Source organism: Rutidosis leptorrhynchoides, chromosome 10 (assembly GCF_046630445.1).
Source record: "Rutidosis leptorrhynchoides isolate AG116_Rl617_1_P2 chromosome 10, CSIRO_AGI_Rlap_v1, whole genome shotgun sequence".
Classification (NCBI taxonomy): Eukaryota; Viridiplantae; Streptophyta; class Magnoliopsida; order Asterales; family Asteraceae; genus Rutidosis; species Rutidosis leptorrhynchoides.
In genome coordinates, this window is record NC_092342.1 from 301986788 (window position 1) to 302013768 (window position 26981).

A 26981-nucleotide genomic window follows, 5' to 3' on the forward strand; every position below is an offset into this window, starting at 1 on the left:
AAGTAACAGTGGTAGTGCCAGAAATATCAACATCAAGAACCTCCTTAACAATATTACCAATGACCTTTTCAAGTACAGGAGGAGGTTCCATTATCATCTCCTCAACAACTACAGAATCAATGGTTGAAGCAACAATACCAGAGACAGTAGGAGGAGTAGCAGAAATATCAGCAGTAGCTAACTTCTCATTACCAGTAAGAACAGTGGAACCAGTAACCACATTGTCTCCAGTAGAGCCAGCAGCAGTAGAAGCAATAGTACGAGTATCAGTACCACCAGTAGATGAATCAGTAGCACCAACACCAGCAGCAGAAACGGAGAGCTCATTAGTAGAAATAATAACATCCTTTTCTTGCTCCCTCCCTGCCTGTTCATCTACCCTTCTAAGAACTAAAACAAAAGAACATTTTATGTTAATAACTGTAGAAACAAATAAATTTGACTCAATAATTACATCTGTTGTTGGTCTCTGGGACAGACTGGTGATTTAGCCAGCCCTTCGATTGAGACAGAGTTAGGTGTCTGTAAGTACAGCTGTGACTTTGCTGACTCATTGGCAACACATGTTGACCCAGATAGTATAAGAGTTCTGGCTGGTAATGATGTAGGAGTGAGACTCTTAGCATGATCCAAGTAACATTTAGGCTGTGCAGTGGCCTGAGCTGATTCAACACGATGAGGAACCAACTCAAGACTGCTTTGTGGGTCAGTTATGTTCTCTGCTGGTTGTACTATCAGTAGAGTATATTGCATGATGTTCCTTTTAGAAAAATGTGGAAGTGCCTGGTTAGAAGAGTATGGGTTGCTACTCTTCTTAACACTAGTTTTAAAACCAGTCAGCTTGGGAGTAAAGGTTGTGCCTTTAACTCCACTTTCATTTTTCAAGTCAGCAGTTAAAATATTTTTAATTAAGTTAGAGATTTCTGCTGTTTGGTCTAGAGACGCACCAGGTTCCATAACAGCTTTCTTTCCAGAAGCAGCAGTTGAGACTGGGGTAATCCATCCTGTGGTTTGCTTGGAGCCAGTTTTAGCTCGTTTGGATTTGCCTGTTACCAAGAAATAGTTAAGCAACGGATTCCAATACTAGAAGTGGGTAGTCAGTATATAGGACTAGGGCTGTTCTTTATGATCAGAGAGCACTAGATTCTAATACAACTACTACTTTACCAGTACGTGAGACGGTGGCTGTACTAGTTGAGGTAGCTGGCTTCTTCCTTTTCATAGCTGACTTTCGCTGAGGTCCCTCCCCCTCAGCTGGTGCAACACCAGAGGCAGTCGTTTGGGCAACTCCACCTTGAGCAGCGAGATACTCAATCATTACTGGCGTCAAAGCAGCATATGGAGCAGTAGGTTTATCCTTTGGCATCCCCCTTGCTTTAGAGGCAGGTCAAATGATTCATCAGCGATCTGCTGGTAAGCTTCACCCAGCTCATTTTCAAAAACAAGACTCAAAAACCTTGGAAAGGGGATTAGATGTGTTCATTTGGGTGCAAGCACTATTTCCCTTAGCCTTAAATAGATTTCACTGGTGTAATCAATATTACGGTTAAATAGCATGCCGTGACCAATCTTCAGCTCAAAATCTGAGCACTGATCAAAACTTCCAGACTTTTGGCTGATACACTGGGTCAGCAGCCCAAAAAAGTAATACCACAGTGGTGGCATGTTCTTCCTTAGCGGCGTATGAGCAATTGGACCAGCATATCCGATTGTCTCCAGCACTTCCCTCCTGAAATCATCGCTCGTCGGTGAATTGACAAATGGACCACCGGGTAATTGAAGGGCACGCTGGATGGCATCAACAGTGATCAAGCAGTTTAGGGTTTTAGTCACCATGCCACGAATACAAGGAGCATTCTGTTGAGTGGTGGCCATGGTGGCAGTATACCAGAATCTCGCTAAATAGGCCGGATAGAGGCGAGAAGGAACTCCGGTGATGGATCTCGCCAAGGGGCATCGCCTGATGTAGTCGATCAAAGCCTCTTAGCCAATGTTGGCTTTAGACTTAGCTATAGAGAGAGCGTATGCTGTATTGCCTTTGAAAACACGAATTAGTGCAGGATCTGGTGCATTAACATCCCTGATCAGGTTAGAGTGAAGATTGAACAATGGTGCATGTTCAACCTGTTCCTCTATAACTGGAGGAGGGTGTTGTTCCGGTTGTTGTGGTTCCACCAGTTGTTGTTGCTGTTGTTGTTCCTCTGGCTAATTCTCAGCAGGTGGTGATTGGTGTTGTTGTTCTGCCATTGATGAAATGTTGAAGATGAATGTATGAAATATTTGAAGATTTAGGATTTTTAGAGAGAAGAGTGTGTATTTGAAAGGTAAATCAAAGAGTTAATAACCGAAGGTTATTATGTGAGTTGATCGCCTTATTTAACCTTTCGGATTGATGGAAAAAGTGTAGGAGAGAGAAAATGGCAACTGTCATCTGCAGGCGCGTGGGCAGATGTGACAGACTGGCTCGTTTTCAAGGGGACACAGACTATTGACATGACGTTTAATCGGCTTGAACACTCATACCTCCCATTAAGCATTAAATGCAGTAGTTTTCAATTCAATTTGAAGTTAAAAACCATAAGATAAATTTTGTATTAAATACAAAAATTCTTTGTGACATTTAATATGTAATGAATTTAATTTTAAATCATTGGGAGTAAATGAGTTTCAGATTTAAGGTATCATTTAAGTATTGTGAACTATTTATTATTTCGTTTTGAACATTGAATAACCATGGTATAAAAGACCTTGTTGTGCTGACTGTTTGACATGTAGGCAGTAAGTGAAAGAATTTGTGACTTACTGGTTTACCCTACATGTTGTAGAGCCAGCACACCAACAAAGTTGCCTTTTATTTTAAAGTTCAAGCATACCCAACTCAAAGATGAGATAGTTAAAACGTTTCTCATCTAAGGGCTTTGTGAAAAGATATGCTAACTGCTGGTCTGTTGAAATAAAATGTAGCTCCACATCTCCTTTCTGAACATGATCCCTTATGAAATGATATCGAACGTCAATGTGCTTTGTTCTAGAATGCATCACAGGATTGTTGGTAATAGCAATAGCACTTGTGTTGTCACAGTAGATTGGAGTTTTTGTAACATGAACACCATAGTCCTTCAGCTGGCTTTGCATCCATAGTACTTGAGCAGTACAACTACCGGCAGAAACATATTCTGTCTCAGCAGTAGATGTGGACACAGTATTTTGCTTTTTGCTCGTCCAGCTGACTAGCCTACCACCTAGTAACTGGCAACCACCAGTAGTACTTTTCTTGTCTATTTTACACCCTACAAAGTCAGCATCTGAATACCCAATTAGCTCAAAATCCTGGTCTTTGGGATACCAAAGACCACGTTTAGCAGAACCTTTCAGATACCTAAATATCCTTTTTACTGCTAGCAAGTGTGAGTCTTTAGGATCAGCTTGATATCTGGCACAGAGACATGTGGCAAACATAATATCTGGTCTGCTGGCTATAAGATAAAGTAGGGATCCAATCATACCTCTATATTAAGTGATATTGACTGGTTCACCATTGGGATCAGCATCTATTTTAATAGATGCTGCCATTAGGGTGCCTATATCTTTTAAACATGTCAGAAAAAATTTCTTTAACATATCTTTGTTATATTTATCTTGACTTATAAAAATTCCATCATCAAGTTGTTTAATTTGCAATCCTAAAAAGTATTGCAAATCTCTTTGTAAGCTCATTTCATATGTCTTTGACATAAGTTTTGAAAAATCTTGACAATGTTTCTCATTTTTAGATCCATAAATAATATCATCCACATATATCTGTACCAGTAAGAGATCACCATCTATCTCTTTTGAGAATAGAGTGGTATCAATTATTCCAACTTTAAAACCTATACCAGTGAGATACACATGAAGTGTCTCATACCATGCTCTTGGTGCCTGTTTTAGGCCATAAAGAGCTTTGTCTAGCTTGTAGACATGGTCTGGATATTTACTGCTTACAAAACCAGGAGGCTGTTTGACATAAACTTCTTGCAGCTTCCCATTTAGAAATGCATATTTAACATTCATCTGGAATACCCTAAAGTTCATCTTAGCAGCATATGCCAAGAACAATCTGATAGCTTCCATCCTAGCCACTGGAGCATATTTCTCTCCATAATTCAATCCTTCTTCCTGTTTAAAACCCTGAACTACCAATCTACCTTTGTTTCTGATCACAATCTCATCTTCATCCATCTTATTCTTGAAGACCCACTTGGTACCAATGATCTTCTTAGTTTCATCATCAGGTTTAGGTACCAATGTCCAAACCTTATTCCTATCAAACTGGGAGATCTCTTCTTGCATAGCTCCTGTCTAGCTTGGATCTTTGATTGCTTCATCAGGACATGTAGGTTCAATGGTAGACACAAAGTTTACATGCATACAAAAGTTACTGGTTGCATGTCTTCTTGTTTTAACACCGCTTGCCAGATTACCAAAAACTTTTTCAATTGAATGCTCCTTTGTCCATCTAGTGTTATGAACATGTGAGCTTGTTGTGGAACACACAACATCTTGATCATCAACTGGCTCAGAGGAATGAGCAGCAGTGGGAGACAGCTGTTCATTATGAGTGTAACCAGTACCAGCTTGAGATCCTTCAGAACCAGTAGACCTATGCTCCAGTTATAAAACTTCAGTAGAGCCAGTAGGTCTACATGGTTTAGATACATATGGAACAGAGTGTTCCATCTCATCATCAGATAACCCAGCAACTTGGATTGGAGAGGGATTTTCTGCTGGTTCTTCTTCATCATCAAGAGCTTGCTGAGTTGGCTCTACAAACAATAACTCCTCATCTTCTTGACCAGAAGATGAAGTAGGGGCTGTTTCATCAAATGTAACATTAATGGATTCTTCAAAACAACCCCTTGTTTTATTGAAAACCCTATATGCCTTTGACATGTTAGAATATCCTAAAAATATTCCTTCATCAACCTTAACATCAAACTTGCCTAGCTGATCCCTATTGTTTAGAATGAAACAGGGAGTGCCAAATACATGAAGAAATAAAATTGAGGGTCTTTGCCTTTGAGAACTTCATAAGCAGTTTTCTGATGTCTTTTCACTATTAAAGATCTATTCTGGATAAAACATGCAGTGTTCACAGCTTCTGCCAAATATGAATTTTTCAGCCCAGACTCAGCCAACATAGATCTTGTTGTTTCAATGAGAGTTCTGTTTCTTCTTTCTGCAACACAATTCTGTTGAGGTGTTCTCACAGCAGAAAAGTTCTGTGAAGTACCTTTGTCAGCACAAAATTCTTCCAATGTTGCATTTCTGAATTCTGTACCATGATCACTTCTAAGCTGCTTCACTAGTTGCCCATTCAGTAGTTCCATTCTTTTGATAAAATTGATAATTTCATCAGCAGCTTCACTCTTTTGCTTCAAAAAGAACACCCAAGTGTATCTGAAATATTCATCAACAATCACCAGTGTATACTTCTTCCCACTACAGCTGACTATATTAACAGGACCAAAAATATCCATATGAAGAAGGTGAAATGGTTTCTCAACAGATGAAATCTGCTTTGATTTGAATGAGGCATGGTGATGCTTCCCTTTTTCATATCCACTACATAATATGTCCTTCTGTTGGAAAAATAATATGATGAGTCAAAAACATTTTGCAGGTTTTTAGAGTCTGAAGTTGTAGAGTCTGAAGTTGCAGACTCTGATGTTTGGTGTAGTCAACGTTTTGGTTTTCTTGGTGGCTAAGATAAGGAGGATTTTGGAGATATGTTTAAATATTTAGAAGATACGTTTTGATTCTGTCTTATCTCCAGAAGATAAACTTTTAAAGAGATTTGAATATTTGTTAAGTTTAGAGTTTATCTTTTCCTTATTATTAGTGAAGTTGTTTAGGAAACTAAATCTTCAGATTTGGTGTTAAAATTGTATAAATAGAGGCTACGGTTTAGCCTTGTGATGCATCTTTTACACGATTAATATTATCTTTCATATATCTTCATATCGTGTTCTCTCAATTATTGTTCTTATAATTCATATTTATTATTCAATTGAGAGTCTGGTGTTCATAGATTAAATACTGTGAACTAATAACTGGTATCAGAGCAGACTTATCCTTTCAGAGTTAAATTGGTGAATCACTTGTATAGTAAACTTTCCATGTTGAAGAAAATTAAGTATATGAAGAGCAAGTACAGGTTGATTGAAAGAGAGTTTGCAGAGTTGAACAAGTAGATGAACAGGTGGTTTTGACATCATCAGATAGGGGGAGATTGTTGAAAAAATAATCTGATGAGTCAAAAACATTTTGCAGGTTTTTAGAGTCTGAAGTTGTAGAGTCTGAAGTTGCAGACTCTGATGTTTGGTGTAGTCAACGTTTTGGTTTTCTTGGTGGCTAAGATAAGGAGGATTTTGGAGATATGTTTAAATATTTAGAAGATACGTTTTGATTCTGTCTTATCTCCAGAAGATAAACTTTTGAAGAGATTTGAATATTTGTTAAGTTTAGAGTTTATCTTTTTCCTTATTATTAGTGAAGTTGTTTAGGAAACCAAATCTTCAGATTTAGTGTTAAAACTGTATAAATAGAGGCTACGGTTTAGTCTTGTGATGCATCTTTTACACAATTAATATTATCTTTCATATATCTTCATATCGTGTTCTCTCAATTATTGTTCTTATAATTCATATTTATTATTCAATTGAGAGTCTGGTGTTCATAGATTAAATACTGTGAACTAATACCTTCACATAAGACATTGTGGGTAGCCCAGACACCAAACTTTTACTAGATAACTTATGAATATCTTTGAAGTTGAGATGTGAGAGTCTCTTGTGCCATAACCACTTGAGGTTGTCTGCTGCATTTGAATAAAAATAAGTATCAGTTGTTGTGATTGCTGTGTTCATGTTGATTTGATACATGTTCTCATGTCTTTTTGCTGTCAGCAGTGGCTTCCCTGTCTTATAAAAAATAGTGCCAATTTTTCTTCTGAATTGGACTATCTTGTTTTTTCTTGTCAATTGGCTTATGCTGAGTAAATTATGTTTAAGCCCAACGACATATGCTACATTTGAAAATGGAACATTCCCATTTGTTAGAGTACCAAAACCTTTTGTGTAACCCAACGAATTATCTCCATATGATACAACTGGACCATCCTTTTCTTGATAGTCCATCAGCAGGGACTTACATTCGGTCATATGTCTCGAAAAGATACCAGATTTGCTTGTTTTGAATGCCCTGTACAGTAGCTAAGAGATTAGTTCTTTTTGGGAACCCATCCAAGGATGGGTTCTGGAAGGGTCATCTTTGATTATCTCTTCCTGTCTGCTGGTTTGCTTGAAAAAGCAGCAGCAGATGGGGTTAGGGTTAGAGTACACCAGTTGGCTAAGTGAAACTTGCTGCCACACTCGTAGCATTTTCCCACATTTGGTATCGGTGACTGGTCATACACTGAGTAAATGGGTGCAGTAAGATCGGGTCCACTTTTAGATATGGCAGCTATGAGCTGGTCAAGCTTGACAGTCATTATCTCAGTGATAGATGACTCAGCACATGATTCCACAATTTGGTTCACTTTAGCTTTTCCCTTAAGGGCAGCTTTCCTTTTAGAACCAGTACCATAATCATGATATACTGCTTTACCTTTGTTGTTCGACGAGTCAGTGTGGAAAGTTACTGACCCGTCAGCTGATGCTGGTCGATTCTTGTGAATCTTGATTGCTGCCTTTAACTTTCCAGTATTGCGTTTTGCTGGCTTGTCAGCAGCTACTGGTTGACCAATACAATTTTCATCAGCTGGCTCAGCATTGGTGGAATTTGAACACGAAGGGGAATCAATTGATTTTAACTTTCTTTGATTGTTTTCAGTGATTTCCCTTTTAATGCGTCTTTCCTTTGGAGTCATATAGTAAATGCTTGAGGGATCAGTAGTTTCATCAATTGAAGTACTGGTTTCCTTGGCTTTTACTTCATCCTCCAAAATTTCTTTCATGGACGGTGGTGGGGTCTCAGTAGGTCTGACAAACTTATTTGTTAAGAGCTTTTTACCCTTGACTATCTTGACAAAGGTATTTGGCAAGACAGCTTCAGGATCTGTTTCAAGAATGGGGTCCATGTAAGTAATTTTTGCGAGAGCAGCAGTAGCAGCATAGTCACCAGCAAAGAAAGCTTCAACTTGGGCAGGCACCTGCTCATTTACACACTTAGCTGTGCGTTGAGCAGATGTACACCATGAAGCAACAACCTTCTTGAGGTCGTTTAGCTGGTTCTTAACATCTCCTGCCTCAACGTGAAGAGATTTTAAAGCAAAATTTTGTTTTTCAAGTTTTGAAATTTCATCCTTCAAGATCTTAATTTCATTAGTTTTGCTTTTAAGTTTATTATTTAAAGATTTGTTATCATTTTTCAAAACTTCTTCACGTTTACTGCCTCTACATAAATCAACTCTTAGGTAGTCAAACATTTCAGCTTTTTCATCATCAGTATAAGTTCGAAAATTATCAACCTTATACAGCATTTCAGATTTCCATTAAGGTGAATCCTTTTTCCGATCAGCTTCCCTCATATCAGCCACAAACGTACTACCATTATCATCCTCATCAGACTCCTCGACCTCATTGGCCATCAAACACAACTTTTTACCAGAAGCATAACCAGCATCATCATCATCAGTATCACTGTCAGAAGATGAAGAAGAGCTGGTTTCATCCCAATCATGATGCTCAGCAACTAGAACCTTTTCTGGCTTCTTTCCCTTCTTATCATCTGAGTCTTCATAGCTTTGTACTTGTTCTTGTACTTATCAGCTTTTGAGAAGGAGTTAGCATGTGATGTTGAAGGTTTCCTGGACGTTCATTCAGTAGTAAAATGTCCAACCTTCCCACAATTGAAATACTCAGATTTAGGACCCTTGACTGATTTGCTGATATACCTAGCACTTGGTTTCTTACTCCCTTTGTATGGCTTGCTGGTTCTATTACGATTGAACCTTTTGAACTACCTAGCCAGCAAAGCCATCCCTTCAGCAAACCCTTCCACATCATCTTCATCATCACTGCTTTCTTCAGACCCAATACCACTATCCACATCATCTTCAGCTGACTCATCTTCTGCCATCAACTTTTGAACCAGTAAAGCTTTTTGAGCTTTTTTTGTAGCAGCAGCAATAAGAGCAGTATCATCAGTTTTTGAGGATTTTGAGGTGGTGGGGGCAGACTTAAAGTTTTCTTTTAAATTCAGTTCAAGTTTAGCTTCTGCCTTCTCATGGTTCTAAAGTGTACCATAAAGAGAGGACATGTTAAAGTTATTTAAGGTCTAGGTGGTTCTTAAGGGGTCAGTGACAGGTTTCCATTTAGTAGGCAGTGAGTCAATGAATTTGTTTACTTGTTCAAAATCAGTATATGTGATTTTTAAAGTAAGCAGGTCAGCAACTAAGGAGTTAAACGTAATGAAGGTTTGCTTAAGGGTCTCATTCTTATAGGCAAAGAACATTTCATACTCTCTTTTCAAAGCAATAATCTTGTTCTGCCTAACCTCATCCATGCCTTCATAAGTAACATCTAGATAGTCTAACATAAGCTTAGCATTCAGCTTTCCCTTAATCAGTTTGAACAGGTGGTTAGGTAAAGTTATAGCTAACAGACTTCTGATCTTAGGGTCAAGTCCAACACGACGTTTGTCCTTAGCATCCCATTTGGCTGGAGTGAGAACAACCTCTCTGCTAGGAATGGCAGGAGTGTCAGCAGTGGCTGGAATGCTATCAATAGTTTCAGTTGAGACAAATGGACCATCTGTAGCAATATCAGGCATAAGTGGGTCAATAGACTCCAGGTGAAGCATGAACCTTGCCTTCCAGGTTTCATACTCATCTTCATCGAATTTGTGTGGTCTATTGGATGAGCCATTTTCAAGGTAAGCTGTATTTGAGTATGCAGCCATGAGAGAATTCAGATCCAAGATATTAAATTATCAAGACTGAAGCTCTGATACCAGTTGTTGGTCCCTTGATAAACAACAGGAGTATTGTAGAGGGGGGGGGGGGGGTGTGAATACAATTTCTTTTAATTAACAAACCAATTAAACACTGTTTAGTATTCAAGCATGTAATTTAAATAGAGTCAAAGATAATTTTTCAACTGTTATTCTTTATTGATTAAATCATAAAGAATTACAACTATCCTTGACGGAATGATAGTTGGTTGATACAGATTTACCTAAGTATAGCTATGAGGATAAACTTAAAGCTATTACACGTTTTGGACTCTAAATAACAAAACCCACACCACTAGTTGTTACAATAGTGGATACAACAATTTATAGTAGTCCTATTAACCGTGTAATGGTTCTATTGTCCACTGTTACATAGGGTGTCTGTACTTGTGGGGACAACTGCATCAGAGAGCGTGCTCTCCCCTTTCCTCTTTGGCAGCTATTTGCAGGAACACCCCAATTCGGTTTGACACCACTATTTGTTTAAACAAATAGAATGTTATGTTCCCTAGGCATTGACAAAGTATAACACATGTCTGCACATGCGTTAAACTTCTGCATTCCCACGTGGTCTTGTAAGGTCACTTGTCAGCCGCCGACGCATGTCCTTTCCTGTTCAACTTTGTCTTTAACTTCTGTTGAATAGTACAATTGATGTAGACCACTCAGGAAACCACCATGCTTGTAATGGAGCATGGCTGTCTTGTGTTGTATGCTGCTTACCAGGTTTACTGGTTCTTCTTATGTTGAGTCACTTGATATTCTTGAATTGCTGAGTACTCATCCTGTGCTGATTCAAAGAATACACTCTACCTTGTGCTGGTAGACTAGGCAGCATACTGAACACTTGACATAACAATATTTGCTGTCTATACATAAACAAACTTGTGTTGGCTGCACATAACATTTTAGTGCAAATAAATTACAGTTTTATCATAATTAAATCCTTAATTATTTTGGGGACTCAATGGTATATTTATATATATATAATATAGCAATATGTAAATTACTTAATATGATTGCAGAAACAATCCTGTTAGACAAGTGTTTTAAATCATTAGGAAGAAGATATTTTGTAGATTGTGAACATTAAAATAGACTTTTGACACCTTTTAACCTGTTTGACCCATTTGGACCATTTGACATGTTCACCTTCTAGAAAAGTTTTGTTATTCGACCCATTTGTTAATTGACTCGCTCATAAATGGGTTGAAATAACCACTTATAGGTTTTGCTCTCATTGCCCTCCCAAGTTTAATTTTAATAATAGTTAACACTCAATTTATATCATTTATTTTGTGTCATGCAGAACCTAAAGTTTTAGTTGGTGGAAATGATTTTTACGCATTTCCGAGACTGGATCCTAAGGGTAGAAAGCTGGCGTGGATTGAATGTAGACACCCTAACATGCCATGGGATAGATCGGAACTGTGGGTCGGCTATATTTCAGAAAGCGGGTAAACATACACTTCACTTTTTCTTGTTGGAGTAAATTGATTAATTGGTCAAATTAGTATGATAATAAAAGTGCATGGTTATTGTTTTGGTTAATTAATTATTTAGTCAGTATGTTACGTTTGTTAGTTTAATGTTTAAGTGATGTTTGGAGTCTTTAGTTTGTAGTTGGAAGTAGTAATGCTAGTTGACCGAGTATTACGTATTAAAATAGACGTTGAGGTTAGTAGGAGTTAGATGAGGTATTTTGTTCCTACTTTTATGTTGCACGTTTGTATCTGTAAGGCTATTTATAGCTTATATCCCTTCAATAGAATAACAGTAGCTTTTGGTTTCATTTTATTATTACTCATTTCTGTTGTAAAACACAAACACATCCACATATTCTTATTCTACATACTTCTATTTTCATTAGTTAGGGACTTGTTACCAACACTTGGTATCAAGAGCTTGGTAGCAGCTTCAACTTAGATCATGTTGTTGCTCGTGATAAGAAACTAAACCGGGGACGAGAAAGCTGTAGAACCCGTGGCCAGGGTTGTTTTCTTGGGTGGTAGAAGAGTTTTTTCGAGCAATTTGATCACAAAGTTAAAGCTGTGAAAGGTGTTCCGAGGTTCCATTGAGAGTATCAAAGATTGTACTTTTGTAGCTGTCAAGGGTGTTGTTGGGAGCTGTTAAGAAGGGGTTGATTGAGGTGTTAAGTTGCTGTCTTTTAAGCTCTTAAAAGGCTGAAAAAATATGGCGATAGTTCCGGCCAGAGATGGAAGTTCTTTGACATACCAGGTACCAATTTTAACAGCTACAATCTACCCTGTGTGGGCTGTCAAGGTGAAGGCAATCATGGATGCATATGGAATATTGGAAACGGTGGAACCAAGGATGTTAGGTGCGGAAATTGATCCGGAAAAATCAAAGCGAGCACTTGCCTTCTTATTTCAAGCGATTCCCGAGGAAATGGTGTTGCAAATGGCGAGTTATACCGATCCAAAACAGGTATGGGACGGTTTGAAAACGGATTACTTGGGGGTGGATCGAGTGAGATCGGCTCGACTTGCAACCTTGAAAAGGGAGCTTGAAGGTTTGAAGATGAAAGAGGGAGAATCGGTTGATGAGTTTGCTACAAAATTAATCGGTTTGGCTTCAAAAGCAAGGAGCTTAGGTTATGAGCTTGAAGAGGTAGACTTGGTGAAAAGTTTACTTGATTCTATGCCTATGTCATTTCTCCAAATTGTGGCTTCAATTGAGCAATGTTTCATGTTGGATGAGATGTTATTTAATGAAGCAGTTGGAAGGTTGAAGGCGTATGAAGAACAAATCAAAGGAACCGATAGAATGGAGGGCATTCAAGGTGGTTTGTTGTTGGCTAGTCATGAGAAGACACACGGGTGTAATCATTGTAGCGGCGGGAGTTCTAACCAAGATGACTATGGACGTGACCGGGGAAAAGGTCGGGGGTCCGGGAAGAGTTGAGAAGGTGGTGAACGGATCCGGGATAAAAGCCGCTTGAAATGTTACGGGTGTGGAGAACTTGGTCACTATCGTCATGAATGTCCTACACGTGAGAAGAAAGCTAATTTGGATGAGGAGGAACATGCATTACTATGATTAATCAATTAGGGTGGTGATTGTTGGAGTAAATTGATTAATTGGTCAAATTAGTATGATAATAAAAGTGCATGGTTATTGTTTTGGTTAATTAATTATTTAGTCAGTATGTTACGTTTGTTAGTTTAATGTTTAAGTGATGTTTGGAGTCTTTAGTTTGTACTTGGAAGTAGTAATGCTAGTTGACTGAGTATTACATATTAAAATAGACGTTGAGGTTAGTGGGAGTTAGATGAGGTATTTTGTTCCTACTTTTATGTTGCACGTTTATATCTGTAAGGCTATTTATAGCTTATATCCCTTCAATAGAATAACAGTAGCTTTTGGTTTCATTTTATTATTACTCCTTTCTGTTGTAAAACACAAACACAGCCGCATATTCTTATTCTACATACTTCTATTTTCATTAGTTAGGGACTTGTTACCAACATTTCTTTGATTAGTAAAAGAAGCTTCAATGAATTTGTAACCAATAACCATTTTAAAAATGTATTGTCCAATTTCAGAAAGCGGGTAAACATACACTTCGCTTTTTATCCGATCATGTGCCAGTCCTTAATCATGATTAAGGACCAATGTATTGTCCAAAGAAGCTTCAATGAAATGTCCCGTTCTTATTGATTAAAAACGTTCCATATTAATTGATTTAGTTGCGAGGTTTTGACCTCTATATGAGACGTTTTTTCAAAGACTGCATTCATTTTTAAAACAAACCATAACCTTTATTTCATAAATAAAGGTTTAAAAAGCTTTACGTAGATTATCAAATAATGATAATCTAAAATATCCTGTTTACACACGACCATTACATAATGGTTTACAATACAAATATGTTACATCGAAATCATTTTCTTGAATGCAGTTTTTACACAATATCATACAAACATGGACTCCAAATCTTATCCTTATTTTAGTATGCAACAGCGGAAGCTCTTAGTATTCACCTGAGAATAAACATGCTTTAAACGTCAACAAAAATGTTGGTGAGTTATAGGTTTAACCTATATATATCAAATCGTAACAATAGACCACAAGATTTCATATTTCAATACACATCCCATACATAGAGATAAAAATCATTCATATGGTGAACACCTGGTAACCGACATTAACAAGATGCATATATAAGAATATCCCCATCATTCCGGGACACCCTTCGGATATGATATAAATTTCAAAGTACTAAAGCATCCGGTACTTTGGATGGGGTTTGTTAGACCAAATAGATCTATCTTTAGGATTCGCGTCAATTAGGGTGTCTATTCCCTAATTCTTAAATTACCAGACTTAATAAAAAGGGGCATATTCGATTTCGATAATTCAACCATAGAATGTAGTTTCACGTACTTGTGTCTATTTTGTAAATCATTTATAAAACCTGCATGTATTCTCATCCCAAAAATATTAGATTTTAAAAGTGGGACTATAACTCACTTTCACAGATTTTTACTTCGTCGGGAAGTAAGACTTGGCCACTGGTTGATTCACGAACCTATAACAATATATACATATATATCAAAGTATGTTCAAAATATATTTACAACACTTTTAATATATTTTGATGTTTTAAGTTTATTAAGTCAGCTGTCCTTGTTAGTAACCTACAACTAGTTGTCCACAGTTAGATGTACAGAAATAAATCGATAAATATTATCTTGAATCAATCCACGACCCAGTGTATACGTATCTCAGTATTGATCACAACTCAAACTATATATATTTTGGAATCAACCTCAACCCTGTATAGCTAACTCCAACATTCACATATAGAGTGTCTATGGTTGTTCCGAAATATATATAGATGTGTCAACATGATAGGTCGAAACATTGTATACGTGTCTATGGTATCTCAAGATTACATAATATACAATACAAGTTGATTAAGTTATGGTTGGAATAGATTTGTTACCAATTTTCACGTAGCTAAAATGAGAAAAATTATCCAATCTTGTTTTACCCATAACTTCTTCATTTTAAATCCGTTTTGAGTGAATCAAATTGCTATGGTTTCATATTGAACTCTATTTTATGAATCTAAATAGAAAAATTATAGGTTTGTAGTCGGAAAAATAAGTTACAAGTCGTTTTTGTAAAGGTAGTCATTTCAGTCGAAAGAACGACGTCTAGATGACCATTTTAGAAAACATACTTCCACTGTGAGTTTAACCATAATTTTTGGATATAGTTTCATGTTCATAATAAAAATAATTTTCCCAGAATAACAACTTTTAAATCAAAGTTTATCATAGTTTTTAATTAACTAACCCAAAACAGCCCGCGGTGTTACTACGACGGCGTAAATCCGATTTTACGGTGTTTTTCGTGTTTCCAGGTTTTAAATCATTAAGTTATCATATCATATAGATATAGAACATGTGTTTAGTTGATTTTAAAAGTCAAGTTAGAAGGATTAACTTTTATGTGCGAACAAGTTTAGAATTAACTAAACTATGTTCTAGTGATTACAAGTTTAAACCTTCGAATAAGATAGCTTTATATGTATGAATCGAATGATATTATGAACATCATTACTACCTCAAGTTCCTTGGATAAACCTACTGGAAATGATAAAAATAGATCTAGCTTCAAAGGATCCTTGGATGGCTTGAAAGTTCTTGAAGCAGAATCATGACACGAAAACAATTTCAAGTAAGATTTCCACTCGAAATAAGATTGTTATAGTTATAGAAATTGAATTAAAGTTTGAATATGATTATTACCTTGTATTAGAAAGATAACCTACTGTAAGTAACAAAGGTTTCTTGATCTTGGATGATTACTTGGAATGGATTTAGAAAACTTGGAAGTAAACTTGCAATCTTGGAAGTATTCTTGATTTTATGAAACTAGAACTTTTGGAATTTATGAAGAACACTTAGAACTTGAAGATAGAACTTGAGAGAGATCAATTAGATGAAGAAAATTGAAGAATGAAAGTGTTTGTAGGTGTTTTTGGTCATTGGTGTATGGATTAGATATAAAGGATATGTAATTTTGTTTTCATGTAAATAAGTCATGAATGATTACTCATATTTTTGTAATTTTATGAGATATTTCATGCTAGTTGCCAAATGATGGTTCCCATATGTGTTAGGTGACTCACATGGGCTGCTAAGAGCTGATCATTGGAGTGTATATACCAATAGTACATACATCTAAAAGCTGTGTATTGTACGAGTACGAATACGGGTGCATACGAGTAGAATTGTTGATGAAACTGAACGAGGATGTAATTGTAAGCATTTTTGTTAAGTAGAAGTATTTTGATAAGTGTCTTGAAGTATTTCAAAAGTGTATGAATACATATTAAAACACTGCATGTATATACATTTTAACTGAGTCGTTAAGTCATCGTTAGTCGTTACATGTAAATGTTGTTTTGAAACCTTTAGGTTAACGATCTTGTTGAATGTTGTTAACCCATTGTTTATTATAACAAATGAGATGTTAAATTGTTATATTATCATGATATTATGATATATAATATATCTTAGTATGATATATATACAGTTAAATGTCGTTACAACGATAATCGTTACATATATGTCTCGTTTCGAAATCATTAAGTTAGTAGTCTTATTTTTACATATGTATTTCATTGTTAATACATTTAATAATATATTTACTTATCATTTAACATAATTAACTAAGTGTATCAATATCTTAATATGATTCATATGTACCTAGTAAGACGTTGTTATAACGATAATCGTTATATATATCATTTTCGAGTTTCTTAAATTAATAGTCTCATTTTTATGTATATAACTCATTGTTAAAATACCTAATGAGATACATACTTATAATAAAATCATGTTAACTATATATATAACCATATATATGTCATCGTATAGTTTTTACAAGTTTTAACGTTCGTGAATCACCGGTCAACTTGGGTGGTCAATTGTCTATATGAAACCTATTTCAATTAATCAAGTCTTAACAAGTTTGATTACTTAACATGTTAGAAACACTTAATCATGTAAATAACAATTTCATTTAATATATATATAAACATGGAAAAGTTCGGGTCACTACAGTACCTACCCGTTAAATAAATTTCGTCCCGAAATTTTAAGCAGTTGGAGGTGTTGACGTATCTTCTGGAAATAAATGCGGGTATTTCTTCTTCATTTGATCTTCACGCTCCCAGGTGAACTCGGGTCCTCTACGAGCATTCCATCAAACCTTAACAATCGGTATCTTTTTTTGTTTAAGTCTCTTAACCTCACGATCCATTATTTCGACGGGTTCTTCAATGAATTGAAGTTTTTCATTGATTTGGATTTCGTCCAACGGAATAGTGAGATCTTCTTTAGCAAAATATTTCTTCAAATTTGAGACGTGGAAAGTGTTATGTACCGCCGCGAGTTGTTGAGGTAGCTCCAGTTGGTAAGCTACTGGTCCGACACGATCTATAATCTTGAATGGTCCAATGTACCTTGGATTTAGTTTCCCCCGTTTACCAAATCGAACAACGCCTTTCCAAGGCGAAACCTTAAGCATGACCATTTCTCCAATTTCAAACTCTATATCTTTTCTTTTACTGTCCGCTTAGCTCTTTTGTCGACTCTGGGCGGTTTTCAATCTTTGTTGAATTTGGATGATTTTCTCGGTAGTTTCTTGTATTATCTCCGGACCCGTAATCTGTCTATCCCCTACTTCACTCCAACAAATCGGAGACCTGCACTTTCTACCATAAAGTGCTTCAAACGGCGCCATCTTAATGCTTGAATGGTAGCTGTTGTTGTAGGAAAATTCTGCTAATGGTAGATGTCGATCCCAACTGTTTCCGAAATCAATAACACAAGCTCGTAGCATGTCTTCAAGCATTTGTATCGTCCTTTTGCTCTGCCCATCAGTTTGTGGATGATAGGCAGTACTCATGTCTAGATGAGTTCCCAATGCTTGCTGTAATGTCTGCCAGAATCTTGAAATAAATCTGCCATCCCTATCAGAGATAATTGAGATTGGTATTCCATGTCTGGAGACGACTTCCTTCAAATACAGTCGTGCTAACTTCTCCATCTTGTCATCTTCTCTTATTGGCAGGAAGTGTGCTGACTTGGTGAGACGATCAACTATTACCCAAATAGTATCATAACCACTTGCAGTCCTTGGCAATTTAGTAATGAAATCCATGGTAATGTTTTCCCATTTCCATTCCGGGATTTCAGGTTGTTGTAGTAGACCTGATGGTTTCTGATGTTCAGCTTTGACCTTAGAACACGTCAAACATTCTCCTACATATTTAGCAATATCGGCTTTCATACCTGGCCACCAAAAATGTTTCTTAAGATCCTTGTACATCTTCCCCGTTCCAGGATGTATTGAGTATCTGGTTTTATGAGCTTCTCTAAGTACTATTTATCTCATATCTCCAAATTTTGGTACCCAAATTCTTTCAGCCCTATACCGGGTTCCGTCTTCCCGAATATTAAGATGCTTCTCCGATCCTTTGGGTATTTCATCCTTTAAATTTCCCTCTTTTAAAACTCCTTGTTGCGCCTCCTTTATTTGAGTAGTAAGGTTAGTGTGAATCATTATATTCATAGATTTTACTCAAATGGGTTCTCTGTCCTTTCTGCTCAAGGCGTCGGCTACCACATTTGCCTTCCCCGGGTGGTAACGAATCTCAAAGTCGTAATCATTCAACAATTCAATCCACCTACGCTGCCTCATATTCAGTTGTTTCTGATTAAATATGTGTTGAAGACTTTTGTGGTCAGTATATATAATACTTTTGGCCCCATATAAGTAGTGCCTCCAAGTCTTTAATGCAAAAACAACCGCGCCTAATTCCAAATCATGCGTTGTATAATTTTGCTCGTGAATCTTCAATTGTCTAGACGCATAAGCAATCACCTTCGTCCGTTGCATTAATACACAACCGAGACCTTGCTTTGATGCGTCACAATAAATCACAAAATCATCATTCCCTTCAGGCAATGACAATATAGGTGCCGTAGTTAGCTTTTTCTTCAATAATTGAAATGCCTTCTCTTGTTCATCCTTCCATTCAAATTTCTTCCCTTTATGCGTTAATGCAGTCAAGGGTTTTGCTATTTTGGAGAAATCTTGGATGAATCTTCTGTAGTAACCAGTCAATCCTAAAAATTGACGTATATGCTTCGGAGTTTTTGGGGTTTCCCACTTTTCAACGGTTTCGATCTTTGCCGGGTCCACCTGGATACCTTCTTTGTTCACTATGTGACCGAGGAATTGAACTTCTTCCAACCAAAATGCACACTTTGAAAACTTAGCGTACAGTTTTTCTTTCCTCAATACTTCTAGCACTTTTCTCAAATGTTCTTAGTGCTCTTGATCATTCTTTGAGTAAATAAGTATGTCATCGATGAAAACAATGACAAACTTGTCAAGATATGGCCCACACACTCGGTTCATAAGGTCCATGAACAAAGCTGGTGTGTTAGTCAATCCAAACAGCATAACCATAAACTCGTAATGACCATAACGCGTCCTAAAAGCAGTTTTTGGAATATCATCCTCCTTTACTCGCATTTGATGATATCCAGAACGTAAATCGATCTTCGAATAAACCGACGAGCCTTGTAGTTGATCAAATAAGTCGTCAATTCTCGGCAGTGGATAACGGTTTTTGATGGTAAGTTTGTTCAACTCTCTGTAGTCAATACACAACCTAAATGTACCATCCTTCTTCTTGACAAACAAAACAGGAGCTCCCCATGGTGATGTGCTTGGTCGAATGAAACCACGTTCTAATAGTTCTTGCAGTTGGCTTTGCAGTTCTTTCATCTCGCTGAGTGCGAGTCTATAAGGAGCACGAGCTATTGGTGCAGCTCCTGGTACAAGATCTATTTGAAATTCAACAGATCGATGTGGAGGTAGTCCCGGTAATTCTTTCGGAAATACATCGGGAAATTCTTTTGCTACGGGAACATCATTGATGCTCTTTTCTTCAGTTTGTACTTTCTCGACATGTGCTAGAACAGCATAGCAACCTTTTCTTATTAGTTTTTGTGCCTTCAAATTACTAATAAGATGTAGCTTCATGTTGCCCTTTTCTCCGTACACCATTAAGGGTTCTCCTTCTTCTCGTACAATGCGAATTGCATTTTTATAACATACGATCTCTGCTTTCACCTTCTTCAGCCAGTCCATGCCAACTATTACATCAAAACTCCCTAACTCTACTGGTATCAAATCAATCTTAAATATTTCGCTACCCAGTTTAATTTCTCGATTCCAGCATATATTATCTGCTGAAACTAATTTACCGTTTGCTAATTCGAGTAAAAATTTACTATCCAACGGCATCAATGGACAACTTAATTTAGCACAAAAATCTCTACTCATATAGCTTCTATCCGCACGCGAATCAAATAAAACGTAAGCAGATTTATTGTCAATAAGAAACGTACCCGTAACAAGCTCCGGGTCTTCCTATGCCTCTGCCGCATTAATATTGAAAACTCTTCCGCGGCCTTGTCCATTCGTGTTCTCCTGGTTCGGGCAATTTCTAATAATGTGGCCCGGTTTTCCACATTTATAACAAACTACATTGGCATAACTTGCTCCGACACTACTTGCTCCACCATTACTCGTTCCGACACCATTTGTTCCTTTCGTTCTGTTAACCCCTGGTCCATAGACCTCACACTTCGCCGCGCTATGACCATTTCTTTTACACTTGTTGCAAAATTTGGTGCAGAACCCCGAGTGATACTTTTCACACCTTTGGCATAGCTGCTTCTGATTATTGTTGTTGTTGCGGTTGTTATTGTTGTTGGGATGATTGTTATAGTAGTTGTTGTTGTTGTTGTTGTTGTTGTTGTTGTTGTTGGGCCGTTTGTTGTAGTTGCGATTGATGTTGCGATTGTTGGGATAGTTGTTGCGATTATTGTTGTAATTGCTGTTGTTGTTGTATTGGGGATTCTTATCACCATTTTCCTCTCACTTTCTTTTGACTTGCTTCACATTGGCCTCTTCAGCCGCCTGTTCTTTAATTCTTTCCTCAATCTGGTTCACTAGTTTGTGAGCCATTCTACATGCCAGTTGTATGGAGGCGGGCTCGTGTGAACTTATATCTTCTTGGATTCTTTCCAGTAATCCTTTCACAAACGCGTCGATCTTCTCTTCCTCATCTTCGAACGCTCCCGGACACAATAGGCATAATTCTGTGAATCGTCTTTCATACGTGGTAATATCAAATCCTTGGGTTCGTAACCCTCTAAGTTCTGTCTTGAGCTTATTGACCTCGGTTCTGGGACGGTACTTCTCGTTCATCAAGTGCTTGAATGCTGACCACGGTAGTACGTACGCATCATCTTGTCCCACTTACTCTAGATAGGTATTCCACCATGTTAATGCAGAACCTGTGAAGGAATGCGTAGCGTACTTCACTTTGTCCTCTTCAGTACACTTACTTATGGCAAACACCGATTCGACCTTCTTGGTCCACCTTCAATCCGATCGGTCCTTCGGTTCCATCAAATTCCACAGGTTTGCAGGCAGTGAATTCTTTGTAGGTGCATCCTACACGATTTCCTGTACTGCTAGATCCAAGGTTATTGTTGGTATGTAGCGCAGCCTGTACTGCGGCTATGTTTGAAGCTAAAAAAGTACGGAATTCCTCTTCATTCATATTCACGGTGTGTCGAGTAGTCGGTGCCATTTCCTTCAAAATAGTCAAATGGAACAAGTTAATCATACAGAATATTAAGAGTAGTTAATAGTATTTCGTAGCATAATATGAACTCATTTATAAAAGCTTTTTCTTCATATTAGCGTTTTATAAGTTTAAATTCGGGTAGTACCTACCCGTTAAGTTCATACTTAGTAGCTAATATACAATTCAACTACTACAATTCTATATGAAAAACTGATTATAATAATATTTCGCGTTCAAACTTTTATACAATATTTTACAAACTTACAATACCGCTTATTTTACATAAAGCATGAAATATAGCACACAATAACTTTGATACAAGATAGTTGTGAAGATAATTCTAGCTAGAACACAAGTCGTTCAGCAAAGGCAATAAAGACACGTAATTCATACGTCCAGAAACAAGTCATGCATTCTGGTTTTACTAGGACTACTTCCCATCATTGGTCTTGTGGAACATAACCGTTATGGCCGTTGATAAGACAGCGTGTTGTAACGTCGTCAAAGGGACGAGGGTTACGTAATGACCAACAGTCTCGTAATAACCTAAAAACCTCATTTCTTACCCCAATTACCGACTCCGTCACTTGTGAGAACGTTTTGTTTAATAGTTGTAGCCCGATGTTCTTTTTCTCACTTTGGTGAGAAGCGAACATTACTAACCCGTAAGCATAGCATGCTTCTTTATGTTGCATGTTAGTCGCTTTTTCTAAATCATGAAGTCCTATATTCGGATATATTGAGTCAAAATAATTTCTTAACCCGTTGCGTAAAATAGCATTTGGGTTCCCCGCAATATATGCGTCAAAGTAAACACATCGTAACTTATGGATTTCCCAATGTGATATCCCCCATCTTTCGAACGAAAGCCTTTTATAAATCAAGGCATTCTTGGAACGTTCTTCGAATGTCTTACAAACTGATCTCGCCTTAAATAGTTGTGCCGAGGAATTCTGACCGACTCTAGACAAGATTTCATCAATCATGTCTCCGGGTAGGTCTCTTAAAATATTGGGTTGTCTATCCATTTTGTGTTTTTATACTGTAAAATAGACAAGAGTTAGATTTATAAAAAAAAAATACTTATTAATACAAGCAATTTTTACATATATCATAAAGCATAAGCACACTATATTACATATATTACACCACACGAATACAACTATCTTATTCCGACTCGCTCGTTTCTTCTTCTTCGGTTTTGGTTCGTTTTGCCAAGTTTCTAGGGATATATGATGTTCCCCTAATACGAGCCGTTGTTTTCCACATTGGTTTAGAAAAACCTGGTGGTTTAGAGGTTCCCGGGTTATTGTCACAACTTAAGAAATACGGGTGTTGAAAATACATATAAAGTTCATCGGGTTTGGAATCAAATTTCTCTATTTTTATGCCCTTTCCCTTATTGTTCTCTTTTGCCTTATTAAATTCAGTTAGGGTAATTTCTATAATATCATCGGAATCCGATTCATCGAAGAATTGGTAATCCTCCCAATATTTTGCTTCCTTGGCGGAAACACCATTGACCATAATTAACCTTGGTCGGTTGGTTGAGGATTTTCTTTTACTTAACTATTTTATTATTTCCCCCACCGTTTCTATTTCCTCCTCCGGTTCCTCCTCTTCCGGTTCTGATTCTTCTTCCGGTTCTGATTCTTCTTCCGTTTCTTCTTCGGGAACTTGTGAATCAGTCCAATATATATTCGACTCTTCGTTATTATTAGGTGAGTCAATGGGATTTGTGCTAGAGGTAGACATCTATCACACAATATCAAACATGTTAAGAGATTAATATATCACATAATATATACATGTAAATAATATATAGTTTCCAACAAAAATGTTAAGCAATCATTTTTAAAGAAAACACGGTCGAAGTCCAGACTCACTAATGTATCCTAACAAACTCGATAAGACACACTAATGCAAATTTTCTGGTTCTCTAAGACCAACGCTCGGATACCAACTGAAATGTCCCGTTCTTATTGATTAAAAACGTTCCGTATTAATTGATTTCGTTTCGAGGTTTTGACCTCTATATGAGACGTTTTTTCAAAGACTGCATTCATTTTTAAAACAAACCATAACCTTTGTTTCATAAATAAAGGTTTAAAAAGCTTTACGTAGATTATCAGATAATGATAATCTAAAATATCTTGTTTACACACGACCATTACATAATGGTTTACAATACAAATATGTTACATCGAAATCAGTTTCTTGAATGCAGTTTTTACACAATATCATACAAACATGGATTCCAAATCTTGTCCTTATTTTAGTATGCAACAGCGGAAGCTCTTAGTATTCACCTGAGAATAAACATGCTTTAAACGTTAACAAAAATATTGGTGAGTTATAGGTTTAACCTATATATATCAAATCGTAACAATAGACCACAAGATTTCATATTTCAATACACATCCCATACATAGAGATAAAAATCATTTATATGGTGAACACCTGGTAACCGACATTAACAAGATGCATATATAAGAATATCCCCATCATTCCGGGACACCCTTCGGATATGATATAAATTTCGAAGTACTAAAGCATCCGGTAGTTTGGATGGGGTTTGTTAGACCCAATAGATCTATCTTTAGGATTCGCGTCAATTAGGGTGTCTGTTCCTTAATTCTTAGATTACCAGACTTAATAAAAAGGGGCATATTCGATTTCGATAATTCAACCATAGAATGTAGTTTCACGTACTTGTGTCTATTTTGTAAATCATTTATAAAACCTGCATGTATTCTCATCCCAAAAATATTAGATTTTAAAAGTGGGACTATAACTCACTTTCACAGATTTTTACTTCGTCGGGAAGTAAGACTTGGTCACTGGTTGATTCACGAACCTATAACAATATATACATATATATATCAAAGTATGTTCAAAATATATTTACAACACTTTTAATATATTTTGATGTTTTAAGTTTATTAATTCAGCTGTCCTCGTTAGTAACCTACAACTAGTTGTCCACAGTTAGATGTACAGAAATAAATCGATAAATATTATCTTGAAACAATCCACGACCCAGTGTATACGTATCTCAGTATTGATCATAACTCAAACTATATATATTTTGGAATCAACCTCAACCCTGTATAGCTAACTCCAACATTCACATATAGAGTGTCTATGGTTGTTCCGAAATATATATAGATGTGTCGACATGATAGGTCGAAACATTGTATACGTGTCTATGGTATCTCAAGATTACATAATATACAATACAAGTTGATTAAGTTATGGTTGGAATAGATTTGTTACCAATTTTCACGTAGCTAAAATGAGAAAAATTATCCAATCTTGTTTTACCCATAACTTCTTCATTTTAAATCCGTTTTGAGTGAATCAAATTGCTATGGTTTCATATTGAACTCTATTTTATGAATCTAAACAGAAAAAGTATAGGTTTATAGTCGGAAAAATAAGTTACAAGTCGTTTTTGTAAAGGTATTCATTTCAGTCGAAAGAACGACGTCTAGATAACCATTTTAAACCTTGGATAAACCTACTGAAAATGAGAAAAATAGATCTAGCTTCAAAGGATCCTTGGATGGCTTGAAAGTTCTTGAAGCAGAATCATGACACGAAAACAATTTCAAGTAAGATTTCCACTCGAAATAAGATTGTTATAGTTATAGAAATTGAATTAAAGTTTGAATATGATTATTACCTTGTATTAGAAAGATAACCTACCGTAAGTAACAAAGGTTTCTTGATCTTGGATGATTACTTGAAATGAATTTAGAAAACTTGGAAGTAAACTTGCAATCTTGGAAGTATTCTTGATTTTATGAAACTAGAACTTTTGGAATTTATGAAGAACACTTAGAACTTGAAAATAGAACTTGGGAGAGATCAATTAGATGAAGAAAATTGAAGAATGAAAGTGTTTGTAGGTGTTTTTGGTCGTTGGTGTATGGATTAGATATAAAGGATATGTAATTTTGTTTTCATGTAAATAAGTCATGAATGATTACTCATATTTTTGTAATTTTATGAGATATTTCATGCTAGTTGCCAAATGATGGTTCCCACATGTGTTAGGTGACTCACATGGGCTGCTAAGAGCTGATCATTGGAGTGTATATACCAATAGTACATACATCTAAAAGCTGTGTATTGTACGAGTACGAATACGGGTGCATACGAGTAGAATTGTTGATGAAACTGAACGAGGATGTAATTGTAAGCATTTTTGTTAAGTAGAAGTATTTTGATAAGTGTCTTGAAGTCTTTCAAAAGTGTATGAATACATATTAAAACACTACATGTATATACATTTTAACTGAGTCGTTAAGTCATCGTTAGTCGTTACATGTAAATGTTGTTTTGAAACCTTTAGGTTAACGATCTTGTTGAATGTTGTTAACCCATTGTTTATTATAACAAATGAGATGTTAAATTGTTATATTATCATGATATTATGATATATAATATATCTTAGTATGATATATATACAGTTAAATGTCGTTACAACGATAATCGTTACATATATGTCTCGTTTCGAAATCATTAAGTTAGTAGTCTTATTTTTACATATGTATTTCATTGTTAATACACTTAATAATATATTTACTTATCATTTAACATAATTAACCAAGTGTATCAATATCTTGATATGATTCATATGTACCTAGTAAGACGTTGTTATAACGATAATCGTTATATATATCGTTTTCGAGTTTCTTAAATTAATAGTCTCATTTTTATGTATATAACTCATTGTTAAAATACCTAATGAGATACATACTTATAATAAAATCATGTTAACTATATATATAACCAAATATATATCATCGTATAGTTTTTACAAGTTTTAACGTTCGTGAATCACCGGTCAACTTGGGTGGTCAATTGTCTATATGAAACCTATTTCAATTAATCAAGTCTTAACAAGTTTGATTGCTTAACTTGTTGGAAACACTTAATCATGTAAATAACAATTTCATTTAATATATATATAAACATGAAAAAGTTCGGGTCACTACATTCAAGGCTTTACAGTCTTTAAATCAAATTTTTATTATTATGGGATATGAATTTTGAGATGATTGACATGTTGTAACGGTGAAGTAATTATATAAGGGTAATATAGACATTTCTCATTGTTGAGTCAATTTTAATGATAAAATTTCAACATACATTAGTATGTAATAGAGATGGAAATACAAAATTTCATGTCAGCTACATCCTTCTGTTGATTTTTCTTCTGATGTGAGTCACTAATGGGTTACTCGCATTAGAATTGTGATAATGCAAT